A 15,253-nucleotide genomic window follows, 5' to 3' on the forward strand; every position below is an offset into this window, starting at 1 on the left:
CGCATTTTCCATTTTGTTTTTCAGGTAATATTTTCACTTTTTCAATTTTACTATTCAAGTTCGACCATTGTTTAAAAATAGTATTATAGTTGTTAAAATGTTAAGTTTGGTGTCAGTCATTTCCTAACAGACATACTAACATATGCAATGCATTAATATCTCAATTGGGTATTTATTTTGACAGAATATAGAGTTTAAAAACCGGCGGTCGTTTTGACCACCCATGGTCGTTTTAGGTAGGAGTGAAATCCCGGTCGTTCTAGTGTTAAATAAGGCCCTGGTGTAAAATGTGTTTTTATAGAAGACATTTCCCTGTTGCCAAACCATATCCTTAGGCAAAATCTGTTGGTTGTAGGTGCATCAGCATATATATCTTTCGGCACTGACGGGCAGACAGCCAACACTACCAACTGTCAGTAGTACTGTCAGTGCTGGTTCTTCGGCATTTCATTATCTGCAGCTGTGTTTATCCTGCTACGCTAATATCACATAGTTCCAAGACCAGCCTGTCATGTTTTTAACCTTTACATGGCTTTTAACCTGTAAATTTCAGGAACCTCACTAAAATGGTCCAGCGTTCAACTCCTCTTTAAGTGCTATTGACCACATGACTGCTACACAACAAAATAGTGCTCCAACGATTTTCCCAGTCTGTAACTGTAGCTCTCCCGCCTCATCCCCATTAAGGCTCAGCTACTGCCTTGGTGGCTTAAAGCTGACAGCAGCAGAGCCAGTTCAGATGGATAAATCTCGGAACATCCTCAGTCCCCTTGATCAGTATTGCATGGGAAAGATTCTAGAGGAGAGCGCTCTCCACCCTCAGGATTTGAGGTGCATCCTCACCTCTATGACTTTATAATGATCAGATTATTGATTTTAGAGACACACCACACTCTTTCACTCGCTCTTAGTTTTGCCACTTTTTTATTTTAATTTTTCAAAATTGGTGTGTGGCAGGGTAATAAAACAGCATGTTTTCGCACTTGATAAGAAGAGATGGTATTAAGTGTTTATTTTTCATAATTAAGTGGCCAAGCTTTGTTGTGTAATTCAGTTCTGTAAATGCTGCTTAAAGCACCTGAGATCAGTACACTTATAATAGAAATAACACTTGTGGCACTTTCTAGCTTCAAGTGGACGTCTCAAATAGGGAATTCTTATTAACATATTAAGTCTCATTCAAGTGTGAGCATAATTAGCATCTAATGAGCAATCTTGTACCTGTCATTTAGCCTATTTGTGCAGGGCACTGAAATTGTCTTATTTCGTATGGTTTGTTTGAAAGTTTGAGGGTACAGACACTATCCCTCTAAGCTCTTGGTTCCTCAGACCATGCTGAAGGGAAACCTATATAGGGGCTAAATGGAAAAGGTTGGAGGTGAGAGACCAGACATTGTGATTGATATGTGGTGTCAACTGGAGAGACTCTGGCTTTCAAGTCTTGCCTCATGATTCATACCATCTATCTATCTTCCCCTTTTATGCTACCTGCTTTTTATGCTCTCACTCTTATTTCAGTTCTTTTTATTTTCTTCACAAAAGCTGTATTTACAACCCCTCTCCCCAGCATGCTCTCATCTTTTCTACCTCTAAACCTTCATCCCTCTCTGCCTCTGACTCTTGCCTCCACTTCATCCTCCTTTCTGCATAGACTAGACCATATTGATATTGCGCTCTGACCTCATTTTTTTTCTGCAAACCTCCCTCCCTGCTTTCCACCAGTATTATTTTGGGCTGTTTATTTTTCTCCATTAATCTCTCTCGGGGCCTGTCAGCAGAGCCTGTTGTCCCGTTCTAGATGGCAAGGTCTCCATATGGCTAGCCCGGCCTGTGTACACTGAGGGGAACTTAAGCTCTCCCTTGGACTGGCAGTGATGTTTCACTAAGCATCCCAGTGAGGGAGCTTTCTACTGTGTATGGGGAAAACCCGCCGTAAATACACAACAGGCTAATGATGTGGTTTATGATCATCGATGTGGTTTATGGTCATGCAGGAGATGGGATTAATTATGTTGGAGGTCATTGCTTGTTCTTAAAGTGATAATGTTAACATTAACGATAGCTGTGATGAATGACTGACCAAGGTGAGTGGTGGTGGTGTTGGATGTTGGTGGCAAGCTTGATTATCGCTGTGTTAATGACTGTGATAATCATGAGGATTATGATGATGATAGTGGTGACTAAGGTGTTGTCATGGTCAAGAGGTCAGGTGAGGTGGTTATGATGATAATGATAATTTTATGATTTCATTCTTTACTTCAGTCATGTGAGCTAATGTGTACGAGGATCTTGGACCCTTCTGGGTCATGTTCAAGCAGTTGGGAAATTATGCGATGAGCTGTATGCTCCAAGGAAGCAGGTTATATCTCAATACTTGATACTAGCCAAACTGAGGTGGTGCTTTTTCTCCTCGACCTAAACACTTGACGTTGTGTTTTGGATAACTATTTTCAGTATCTTAAAAGTGTCTCCCTCTCTTTCAGATCCCACAGCCGATCTGTTCTTCAGTGGCTTTGACAAGATACAGGAATATCAGTGAGTATACTACTGTCCTGCTTTTGCACATGAGGTTCTTTTATGGCAAAGAAATGCTTCGATACAATACTGGTACCATCACTGTAGGCAGCATTCACTGTGCAGCACTGCCCATCCGTTTTCAAGATAGTTGTTCTACTATTGTGCAATCTCTCCTCTGAAATGCCTTGGGGGCTCTTGCTTACATTATGTAGTGGTGAAAAGGGAAAGTAAATCATTGTTTCACATTGTCAGTCACCTTTGTTGGTGACTCAAAGTCCTTACCCTATAGTCAGGTTTAAGGTTGTACAGTATGCTGGCACTAAAGAAGTACGATAGTACCAACATTTTAAAACAGAATGATACTTGCATTTAACAAAATACAGTACTATTTTGTGAAAACGTACCGGGTGTTGCTTTCTAGTGCAGTGTGATGATCCATCCATCCATTTAGAGCTTTGAGATACGACCAAAATCTCATATCACGATATAGGTGATTCATATCACGATAACGATACTTATCACAATGATGGTACATATTGCGATATAGGTGATTCATATCATGATAATGATACATATCACGATACACATCACGATAACGATACCTATCACAATATAGGTCATTCATATCACGATAACAATACATATTATAGGTCATTCGTGTCACGACGATACATATCCCAATAATGATGCATATCACGATAATGATACATATCGCGATACAGGTCATCCATATCACGATAATGATACATATCGCGATATAGGTCATCCACATCACGATAATGATACATATTGCAATATAGGTCATCCATATCACGATAATGATACATATCACGATATAGGTCATCCATATCACGATAATGATACATATCACGATATAGTTAATTCATATCACGATATTGATACATATCGCGATATAGGTAATTCATATCACGATAATGATACATATCACAATATAGGTCATTCATAGTATCATGATAATGGTCATTCATGTCACGATGACAATTTATATCGCGGTATAGGTCATTGATGTCATGATGACAATACATATCATGATATAGCACATTTTCTATAAATTCAATGAATAAATAGCTTTATATAAAATTACCACATAGAAAGACCTATTTCTTATTACATGTTGAATTATATACTTGACACATAAAAGGTACTTACTCATATTCGATTATTTTTTTACTTTTATTTTGAACCTTTGCGCAAATTGACATGATTCTTGCGTAGGTGGTGAAAGAGGGTAGTGGTGTTTGAGTCTGTTGTAGGGACCGGCGTGCAGCATATTTTACAGAGTACAGTTTTCTGGTCGAGTGCAACTGGACAGTTGCTCCTCAGTTGCACTTGATTCAACTCCTTTGGATAACCATGACCTGGATGAATGAGAACATTCACAGACATCTTTTCTGGTCGGTGTCAGACTTTTCATACCCAATACAACAGAAGTAGCCCCTCTTCTAGGTACAAGCTCCTCGTTTTGTCCTGGCTGGTCGGAGTCCTTCTGTTTGGAATTGCCCCGTTCTGCGTTACGTTCACCGTCCTCCATGTTTGTTTGTATTGCCTTCATGCAAATTTCCTGACTGCGTCTGTGCTGTGGAAAGGGTCGTCCAAATGACGAAAAATATTGCCGTAAAGAGTGTGATTTGCGACACAACGAAATAAATGATGGAGCTTAATATGAAATGATAGACGTTTTCTATTGTCACATGATATGTATCGTCATATCGCACAGTCCTACATCCATCCAATGATTCATTCAAAATCAAATAGACTACCCTTGTGTCTATGTGTGGAAGTGTGAGTGACCTAACTGGCTGTGCAGGTCTGTCTACTCACCAAGGAAGGGACAAGTTAGCTAGGTATACTGGCAGCACTAGGTAACCTTTCCTGTGCCCAGCTTGTTGAGAAAGAGGGCCTCCAAGTAAAATATGGCAACACTTTGCCCACATAGCCAATGAAAAAACCAAACCTGACATTATTACACCAGCCATTTGCAAAGTATGTTTGTCTCGCCAAGGTAGGCAACACATCCAATCCAGAAAAGCATCTTTCCAGCAACCACCTCAGTCTCTTCAAGGAGTTCATAGCCTGACAGGTGTGGTTATAATGGATACACAACATGACAAGTAAAGATTAAAGCAGTTTGATAGTTTAACATATGCACTGTCATTGTTCAGAAAGTGCTCACATGCAAGTAAATCTGGCTACAAAATGAATACAGACTCAAAGACAAGGTGCCCACTGACAAATTTTCAGTCGACTTGCCAGAGAAAAAATGGCTAGGCGGAAACGGCAATATTTGTGTGAAAAATTTGACTTTGCAAAACATCCGTGAAGACGGAGGAAAAGAATGTTTTTCTTAATTTCAGATGCCCGTATTTGTGGTATATGGTTTTCTGAAGTCCTCCTCCTATCGTGTCCATGCAAGTTAGAATCTGACAGAAATCACAATCAAAATACAGTAAAACGTTAAATAATGCCGGATGTCTGAAAAAGTGTTCAAAATCTGGGTGTCTGGGTAGCATAGCGGTCTATTCCGTTGCCTACCAACATGGGGGTCGCCGGTTCGAATCCCCACATTACCTGCGACTTGGTCGGACGTCCCTACAGACACACTTGGCCATGTCTGTAGGTGGGAATCCGGATGTGGGTATGTGTCGCTGCACTAGCGCCTCCTCTGGTCAGTCGGGGGCACCTGTTTGGGGAGCAGAAGGAACCGGGGGGGAATAGCATGATCCTCCCACGCACTACGTCCCCCTGGTGAAACTCCTCACTGTCAGGTGAAAAGAAGCGGCTGGCGACTCCAAATGTATCAGAGGAGACGTGGTAGTCTGCAGCCCTCCTCGGATCGGCAGAGAGGGTGGAGCAGCGACCGGGACGGCTCAGAAGAGTGGGGTAATTGGCCGGATACAATTGGGGAGAAACAGGGAGAAAAAAAAAATATTCAAAATCTGGCACAGCAGTTTAATTGGAGATGCCTGGGAGGTCATACCTCACAGATAACGAGATCCTAAAACTACACAATAACTGTACGTAAATACTACACAATAAGTGTACAGAATTAAATAACTTGAGTGAAGAGGTTAAATGTTAAAAATGTGTTTAACTTATTTTAAGTTTGTTTAAATTATGAGCAAGATAGTTTATCCTGGGCTTAAGTAGCTGTAGTTTTGGTTTTTGGATATCAGAATCAGAACACTCTATCCGTCCCCGAGGGGAAATTGGGTAAAAAATAGAATCAAAGATTTTATTAAGAAATATTTTTGAAAAGAGGTGTTAAGTTCACTTTTGGTTTTTTGGGGGGGGGGGGTGCTTTTCTCCCCAGCTGTATACGTCCAATTACCTGACTCTTCCAAGTCGTCCCGGTCGCTACTCCACCCCCTCTGCTGAGCCGGGGAGGGCTATAGACTACCACACGTCTCCTCCGATACATGTGGAGTCGCCAGCCGCTTCTTTTCACCTGACAGTGAGGAGTTTCACCAGGGGGGATGTAGCACATGGGAGGATGACACTACCCCCCTCCCCCCGAAAAGGTGCCCTCGACCAACCAGAGGAGGCGATAGTGCAGCGACCAGGACACATACCCACATGCGGCTTCCCACCCGCAGACGCAGCCAATTGTGTCTGTAGGGACGCCCGACCAAGCCGGAGCCAACTCAGGGATTCGAACCGGTGATCCCCGTGTTGGTAGGCAATGGAACAGACCGCTACACTAGCTGGACACCCCCAGAAGAAGAAGAATTTCACGAGAAATCCTCGTTCATCACCGATTTCTCATGCCAGCAATTTGGAATCAGCACTGACGTACCAAAGCTGTTCAGTTTGGTACTGAAGCAGCACGGTCCGGGTTGGTCCGGGTTGGTCTCAAGCGCTCATCTTTTTAAAGCCTTTCTTCCACTGCGAGCAACCTCGTGTTTTCCTCTAGGCCTATTTCTAGTCTTTAATTATGTTTTTCTTTGTTTGGCTTGACCCGTCATTATAAAAGAGCAACACCACTAAGTATTTCCTCTGTGGTGGAGAACAGCAAGTATCTGTGAAGGCTGTTGAAAGACACACTGGGAGTGAATCAGAACCGAGACCAGCGACGCTGTCAGAATGTCACTTCTGGACCTGACTGCAAAGGAAACGCATGATTAATGTGCTGATGTAACAGAAAGGGATTTGTACCTTTCTTTTTTGGGGGGGGGGGTAGATTCCCCCCCCCCCTTTATTTCTCCCCAATTGTACCTGGCCAACTACCCCGCTCCTCCGAGCCGTCCCGGTTGCTGTTCCACCCCCCATGCTGATCCGGGCAGGGCTGCAGACTACCACACGCCTCCCCCGACACGTGTGGAATCGCCAGCCGCTTCTTTTCACCTGACAGTGAGGAGTTTCGCCAGGGGGGCGTAGCGCGTGGGAGGATCACGCTACTCCCCCCAGTTCCCCCTCCCCCCTTAACAGGCGCCCCGACCGACCAGAGGAGGCGCTAGCGCAGCGACCAGGACACATACCCATATCCGGCCAGAAGGATTCATACCTTGTGCCTTTCACGGCGCGGCCCCATAGTGTAAAAAGCAGATGCGTGACTGCGGATGGTTTAGGACCCAGTGGGATTTTCTGAGGTTGAGGGTGCAGTTCCTGCTGGGCAGCTGAGCACGCGCCTCTACGTTTCAACTTGGGTTGAAAACTCGACAGCAACTCCCAGCTCCTTTTGTCCCCGTGGTGGTTGTTGAGGGCCGAGCCTGTGAGCGATACACGATAAATACGTCTTTGTGAAGACAGACTGTTGTGAATTGGGATAAGCGGTCAGACTTGTCGATACTGGGTTTTTCTCCCCTTGTTTTATGCTATCGGGGCAGAGCACCCATTGCAAAGCATCGATTGCGTTATTTCACTCCATGGGTGGTGTGTACGGGTAGTGAACACAAGTAGTAACCCTCTCTCAGATGAAAAGTTGGCGAGTGGGCGGCCTGTATCTATGAGACTGAAACGGCACGTTGTGTTCCAGTAAATGGTTGACTCCACTCCACTATCGCACCTCCTCCTCTTCCAGACAGCTCCCGCAACGCTGCTCCCCTCCTCACACACACACACACACACACTTTCACACATTCATCAGGGAGAGGAGGGACGAGAGCTGGCAGGCGGTGGAGGAAGTGACAGACCAGTAAAGAAACAGACAGAAACAGCGAACGAGAGAAAGGGAAATGGAGCTGAAGGCCCGGTTTGGTGTAAAAGAAGTCTTCCTTGGTGGTGTGAAGAAGTGAATTCGGTTGGTCAAGCATGTGACGAAGGTCAGATAGGATTCATTCTACTGACCACTCTTGAAAAACACCGTCAACTCCAAGACACTTGCATCCAGTCGAGGAGCCGCTGTGGGCCCATGTTTGTGTCTGTGTATGGTTTTTTGTTTTGTCGTATTTCCCCCCCCTTTTTCTCCGCAGTTGTACTTGGCCAATTACCCCACTCTTCCGAGCCGCCCCGGTCGCTGCTCCGCCCACTCTGCCGATCCATTGAGGGCTGCAGACTACCACATGCCTCCTCCCATACATGTGGAGTCGCCAGCCGCTTCTTTCCACCTGACAGTGAGGAGTTTCACCAGAGGGACGTAGCCCATGGGAGGATCACACTATTCCCCCCCAGTCCCGCCCCCCCCCCATGAACAGGCAACCAGAGGAAGCGCTAGTGAAGCGACCACGACACACACCCACATCCGGCTTCCCACCCGCAGACACTGACAATTATGTTTGTAGGGACGCCCGACCAAGCCAGAGGTAACACGGGGATTCGAACCCGAGATCCCAGTGTTGGTAGGCACCGGAATAGACCGGTACACTACCCAGATGCCCGACAAAATAGATTATTGAATATTTTCTTGCTAAAATGCAAACATGTTAAATTAAAAACTTCGTCTAAATGACCAAAATTAGAAGAGCAATAAACAGCAGCGCCACATTAATGTCTTCATGAATAAAACTACAAACCTCCTGCTAGTAAGTTTCCATAGCCAGCCTTAATCTCCCGTTCTCAGCTCGCTTTGCTATGAGGTGTTAGTCTGCAAGGGATCCACTGAGAATCGACCGAACTGTGAGGATCAGTTTAGATGACGGAGGCCACGAGCAGCACCCCGTTTTCAGCACGACAACAACAGCAACGCTGAGAGAGTTTAGCGTTGACACTGCTCTAGAACGTTTTATCAAAGGGCGGCCTGACTCGGGGGGGGTAAAGCAGGGATGTCTAGTAATCGATCCCCATCTCGGCCAGAGAGCGTGTCCTTGAGCAAGACTGAGCTCTAACTGCTCCTGATGAGCAGGTTGGCGCCTTGCATGGCAGCCTGCACCATCAGTGTATGGATGTGTGTGTGAATGTGAGGCGTACACTGTAAAGTGCTCCGAGTGGTCGGTAGAACAGAAAAGCGCTATGTAAGTGCAGTCCGTTTACCAAAGACATCAAGAATCCTGCACAGACCGGGTACGTGGCCTGATCTGTTGGCGGCAGCGGCGTTTACTAGCAGCACAACAGCATGTGTCGAAATGTGCCGCCCTGCTTGTACGTCAGGAAGTTGGCAGCGCTGACTGATTAAAGGCTGATCCAGTCTCCTGCAAAGTAGTTTTGGTACCTGGCCACTGGCGACATCCCTAACACAAACAAATGTCTGTTGAGCCTTGCCACCGCATCACAATAAGCCAAGTGAAATGTGTTTGTTGGCTTTGCGAGGCTGTTGTTCTCTGTCAAGCAGTAAAAAGGTGTTGGTCTAATGTGAGCGATGGGCCCAGTTTGCTGGATATTGCATCCTTTTGTAATGTGACTATTGTGCATGTGTACACTGTGATGTTGATGCTGAAACGATATTTGTTCAGTCTTAATGCGCACACACATGCGGAGGCACACAAAGAACTGCAGTGTATGTGTTTTTTCACTGTGCAAACTCAAGCACATCTTCACAAATGTACTCTTTAGAGTCTTGTCTCGAGTCTTAACAGGTTTTCTTCCTAACGAAACTTGTGACTATTTGTGAGCCCTCATCAAGCGTTGTCTAACCCAGTGTCTTACCTTCTATCGAGGAGCTGAACTTTGCCTCGTTGGTCACTTAGTCGAAATAAAATAGGAATTCATTGTCCAGGAATATCCTGCTTAGAACACTTTTTTTGGGGGGGAGGGGGATTTTCCCCCACTACTCCACTCTTCCGAGCCACTGCTCCACCCCCTCTGTCGAGCATTCCTTGTCTCTTTTTGTATTCATACCATTTCATTCTGACTATTCTATACCACTCAAATAGACTTGACTGTGGGCACAATAAATTTTGTGTGTGTCTGTGTGTCTGTGCGATACCAGCCATGCCACATACTCATTAGACCTACTTTTTTAGCCTGCTTCATCCTGCCTCAACTCTTTCCTCCTCTAATTAGATGTAAACTGCAACCTACCTGTCAGCGAGATCTCCAGTACAATTGATGCAATTCATTCTTCACTTTGCAGGGACTTCTAGCAATGCACAGCCTCAGGCAAATGCTCCAGAAAAACCCTGGCTGTCTACTATCTTTTTTCTTTTTTCCGCCACAAGGCTTGAGCATTAAATCTGCACTATTATGAGCCACTGTGGAATCTGGTTTGAGATGGTTTTAGGTCTCCTTGGAAACCAGCTCCAATCAACACTTAAAAGGTCTTTGACAGGATTGCTTCACCCCTCCCTCCATACTGAGCTTCCTGCAAGGGGCAGGAAGTGGCTGAGATGTGTTTCCTGTTGGAGCCTGTGGCGGCTGGCAGAGGCCTGAATAGGCTACAGGAAGGAACAGTGTTTCCCTCCTGCACAATCACTGTCCCGGCCCGTGCCACTGCCGTCACAGGCCACCTGAATGAAAGTTTGTTCCTCAAGTAAGGCGAGGCTTTTGCCCACTGCAAAAAACATCATTTCAAAACGGATATTATTTTTAGGCTGAACATCAGAGAATTGGCTGGTGCAGTTTGGTAACTTCAGCTCTCTTATTCAACATGATTGATAGGTCTTATACTATTGTCTCTTGGTTTTTAAGCAATGCGTGACTTGTTGAAAGTTAAAAACCATTGAAACTAGTGAAAAGTGTCAAAGCTGAAATCTTTTATTTCTTTATTAATAAAAAAGTAATTTAATCAATTTGGACCATGGAGTCAGGTTACTAAGAGATACTCTTCATATACCGCCGTTGACATTTTTGATTGGTTAGAAGGAACAGTAGTTTAGCGGCAAACATGTCCCTACTCAAACAGGAAAAAGGATTGAAACAGGATGGTAATGTGGTAATACTTCTATTGGACAGATAATTTACCAATTCTGCAATCAATATTGCAGTACCATACAGTTTCATGTAGTTTGTAATACGTCAGATTGCTTTGGTCTGAGGATGCCATTTTTCCAAGGGCAGGGATTGTATATTGGTTAGCTGACAGAATGCAAGCAACAATGGCTGCAGCACTTTGTTTGTAGTTCTCGCTGCTCAGAACAAGGGAAAGGTCGGGGAAATCAGGAATTTCAGCTTTAAAAAATAGATACACAACACCAACAACTGGTAAGAGTCCAATTTCACTGTGTATTGTTAAAGCCGCATAATGATTATGAGAAAAAAAATCAAACACTGTAAAAAGGGAACTGAAATTTTGAGATTGACAGGCGGATTGGTGCAGCATCAGCAGTAGTGCGGACGTTGTGGTGAAGAGGGAGCTGAGCTGGAAGGCATAGCTCTCAATTTTCCGGTCAGTTCGTTGACTGGTAAATTGAGATTCGTTCTCACCCTCATCTTCGTTCCAACCCTCATCTATAGTCATGAGCTTTGGGTAGTGACCGAAACGGTGAGATCGTGGATACAAGCGGCTGAAATGAGTTTCCTCTGTAGGGTGTCTGGGCTCAGCCTCAGAGATAGGGTGAGGAGCTTGGACATCCGGAGGGAGCTCGGAGTAGAGCCGCTGCTCCTTCGCATCGAAAGGAGCCAGTTGAGGTGGTTGGGGCATCTGATAAGGATGCCTCCTGGGTGCCTTCCTTTGGAGGTTTTCCGGGCTCATACAACTGGGAGGACACCCTGGCGTAGACCCAGAACTCGCTGAAGGGACTACATGTCCAATCTGGCCTGGGAACACCTTGGGATCCCCCAGGAGGAGCTGCAGGGCGTTGCTGGGGAGAGGGACGTCTGGAGTGCCCTACTTCGCTTGCTGCCACCGTGACCTGACCCCGAAGAAACGGCTGATGATGAGATGAGAAAACAGGCTCTGCTCTTTGTAAGGTGGCCACTCAGTATCTTTCAGTATCTTTTTAGCTGTCATGCTCCTGTTGTGTGTGTTGTCGTCTGAATTACTACAAAGCCAACCACCTGCAATTTTATCTCATATGTAGTGTTGGTGAAAAGATGTCTGTTGTTGACTTTAAAACCAGCTCTTGAAATGTTATGTCATACCAAGGGCTCGGCTTATTTTATCTAGTTGTTAGAAGCATTTTACATTATGCATAGCCTTAGTTAAACGCTGGCTTAGCTATGTGAAATCTGCTACAAGTGGAGCTGTAGGAAGGCGTCTCCAGGACCTTCCGATGCACCGTTTGGTTCGACCTTGTACTCGACATCTGTTGTACACCTATCCATCCTGGAAGAGGGTTTCCATCCCCCTTCCTGAGGGTTCTCCCCTTTCTTTTAGGGTTTTTCTTTCCATTTTTTGTCACTGAATAGTTTCAAAGCGGCAATCTTGGAAAATTTACACCATTCATTACATTACCATCTGTTGCTAGTTGACTATCTTTAATGCCTCTCCCTGGTTGGTCCACCAGAGAGGAAGTTCCACCTTATTCTCTCTGGCAGGCTAATCACTGCCCACTAGCTAAATAAATGTCTGTTAGTATCATGTGTTGATATACTATCTTGTTGGTTGGAAGAGAGGAAGATAGGCAAGCTTCCACCTGTCCTCTCTGCTGGACCAAGCACTGCTGAATGGAGCGAAACACATCAGTTTCTATCATGGTTCATAAGCGCAGCTTGACGTTTTTTCGTGGTAAGTGTCGTACCGACAGCGTAAAAAAAAAAGAAGAAAAAAAAAAGCAAATTCTTCCAGAATCAAAGGCTTTTGTGAACTGGGAGTGAGTCGAGTCATAGTCGTTTTACAGTATTCGGTAATAGATAATAATGAAATGGATATTCGTTTATGTGAAAAAGTTTGAGATGATCATTTTCAGGATAGATGTTATTATCATCAGTTGTCGTTTATCTTATCCACTCATTTCTCACTTTCCATCCATCCATCCATCCATCCATTATCCAAACCGCTTATCCTGCTCTCAGGGTTGTGGGGATGCGGGAGCCATTCCCAGCAGTCATTGGGCAGCAGGTGGGAAGACACCCTGGACGGGCCACCAGGCCATCGCAGGGCCGACACACATTCACACCTAGGGACAATTTAGTATGGCCGATTCACCTGACCTACATGTCTTTGGACTGTGGGAGGAAACCCACGCAGACACAAGGAGAACATGCAAACTCCACACAGAGGACGACCCGGGACGAACCCCAAGGTTGGACTACCCCGGGGCTCGAACCCAGGACCTTCTTGCTGTGAGGGCGACCACACTAACCACTGCGCCGCCATGCCGCCATTTCTCACTTTGTTAATGTAAATTCATCTGACGCTGTAACAGTGATTTAGGACTTGACTTGACTGGTGTGGGCACGACGCTGCCAATGAGAGCGGCCAGTAGCTTCCTAACACCATAGCCGGATATTACTGAACTCTTAGCTTAGTGATTAACTTGGCGTTTTACGCTGATGTTTTATTAGTGGCACTAACCTAGACGGAAGCCTATGTCATTTCATCATTAAGCCAGGATCAGAAATGGCATAAAATTCTACAGTTCACGCCCCGGCTAACTGGGTAAGTGTGAAAAGAAGCTCCACTAGCTTTATGCCAGGTCTTAATTAATGCCTAACGATTACATTAGCTTTAGAGCTTGCAGTGCACACACAACGCACTGCAAGCTGTTTTTTGTTTGTATTCAAGTGTATAGCTTGATGTGGTGCTACGATCCATAGCTTATTGGGAAATGCTTCAAATACCTCTGGCCTTTTCGCTTATTTCCGTTCCCTTTTCATCTCAGATCAGAACCCCCAGAATCATGTTTATTGGCCATGTAGGTTTGCACAAACGTGGAATTTGACTCCGGTTTCGTGGCTCTCTCAGTTGTACCCAACATAGGACAACAACACCACAATCTCCAGACGCATACACAAGGACCGACCATATACGGGCGAAATAAGCAGCGATAGAGTGCAGCGGCGCGGTCTTCTGTTGATGGTGCTGTCTGTCGTTCTCTGCGGCTGTCCATCCATCTGTTTGTCCTCCATTCTGCTCGCATGGAGAAACTGCACATACGCAATCGCAACAGGAAGCAAGCTGCTCTCATTTCACAATCCAACTCACCCCCTTTTTGTCTCGCCACAGCACCATTTTAGAGCTCTGCCATTCTTTTTTTAAAGGCTGTATATAGTCAGTCAGTGGTGTCCGCAGTGCAGCTGAGAAAGTCACCTGTGCTAAGACTAAGGCCTTCAGCAACTAGACCTCCATATATATGTCTGAAATTCAACAGTCTTCCATTCTTTCTGAGGCCAATCATCCTGCTACTGCTGTATTATACGCTAATAAAAGTGAGCCGTGTTTTACTGCGATGTGACAACGCCGGGATGTAAATGACAGCTAAGAAAATGTAATTATCACCTTTTTTTCCTCTGTTTCCATCCCTCTTTCTCCATGTGCCTGTGTGTGTATGGACTTGGCCCTACCATGGCAGCTAATTGCCGCCGTCCATGTTCTAGGCGGAATTCTGAGGTGCTCATTTTATGACTCTATCCAAAATAGATAGAATAGAAAGTCTATTCAAATGAATTCGCAGTAGCTCACTGGTGCAGAGGAATTAGGATTTTGCAACTGGCATAACCCAAACCAAATCAAAATACTTGTTGGTTTTGCTTCAGCACATAAAAAGTCGTCATCGACATGGCGTCGTTCAGTTTGTAAATGGAAAAACATAAAATCCATAGAAACTGACAAAACATAAACAACACCAGTGTTTGCAACCAGTGCTCTTACGCCGGCATCACCTAAAGCTGGTTTCATCAGCTGTACCTGCGTATGCTAGCTGTGAGCTTCATAGCTGGCTCAAGACCAAGTTTCCCGAACGCCCACACCTTCGCTGAGAGTGGGGGTGGCACTTGCTTCACTTACATGGTGCATTCTCCCACTTTCATTCCTCCCATCAGTCTCTCTTGCCTCAGTTTCTTCCTCACTCATGTTGTCTCCCTCGTTTTCCCGCCCCCCCCCCATTCAAATCGTCACCTACCTTTTCATTGTCTCCATCTGTCCCTCTGCACATCTGTCCCTCCGTTCATCCCCCCCTCCTCTCTCTCGCTCTCGCTCTCCCCCTCCCTCTCTCTCGCTCCCTCCCGCTCCCTCTCTTCATACACTCTCACTCACTCTCTCTCGCCAGTGCATCAGCCTCCAGCCGGCATGTTAAATGCACCACAGCTTTTTTTCTCTCTCTATTATTCACCACTTTGCTATTTCTGTCCCCTTAGTGCCTTGCCCACTTGTGTGGCGATGCCAGCATGTTGCTAGGGTCCACGGTGGATTTTTAGATCTGGAGGGGAGTGTGCTGGGGCCCACTTCTATGACAAATGGTCGATTAGCATCGTCTGATTGGCACAGATTAGAGGTCTCTTGGCTGTGGTGCGGAGGTGGTTCTAG

The 15,253-nt window shown here is 45.3% G+C and overlaps 1 protein-coding gene across 1 annotated transcript in view; it reads left to right on the forward strand.

Moving 5' to 3' along the window:
- Window positions 1-15,253, forward strand: part of sipa1l1 (signal-induced proliferation-associated 1 like 1) — a 136,192-nt gene that overhangs the window by 38,111 nt on the left and 82,828 nt on the right. The window contains exon 2 of the mRNA XM_056294123.1: window positions 2,484-2,535. The gene's annotated coding sequence lies outside the window, so the exon portion shown is untranslated. The remainder of the gene's footprint in view (window positions 1-2,483; window positions 2,536-15,253) is intronic.

Source organism: Lampris incognitus, chromosome 15 (genome assembly GCF_029633865.1).
Source record: "Lampris incognitus isolate fLamInc1 chromosome 15, fLamInc1.hap2, whole genome shotgun sequence".
In the NCBI taxonomy this organism is placed as follows: domain Eukaryota; kingdom Metazoa; phylum Chordata; class Actinopteri; order Lampriformes; family Lampridae; genus Lampris; species Lampris incognitus.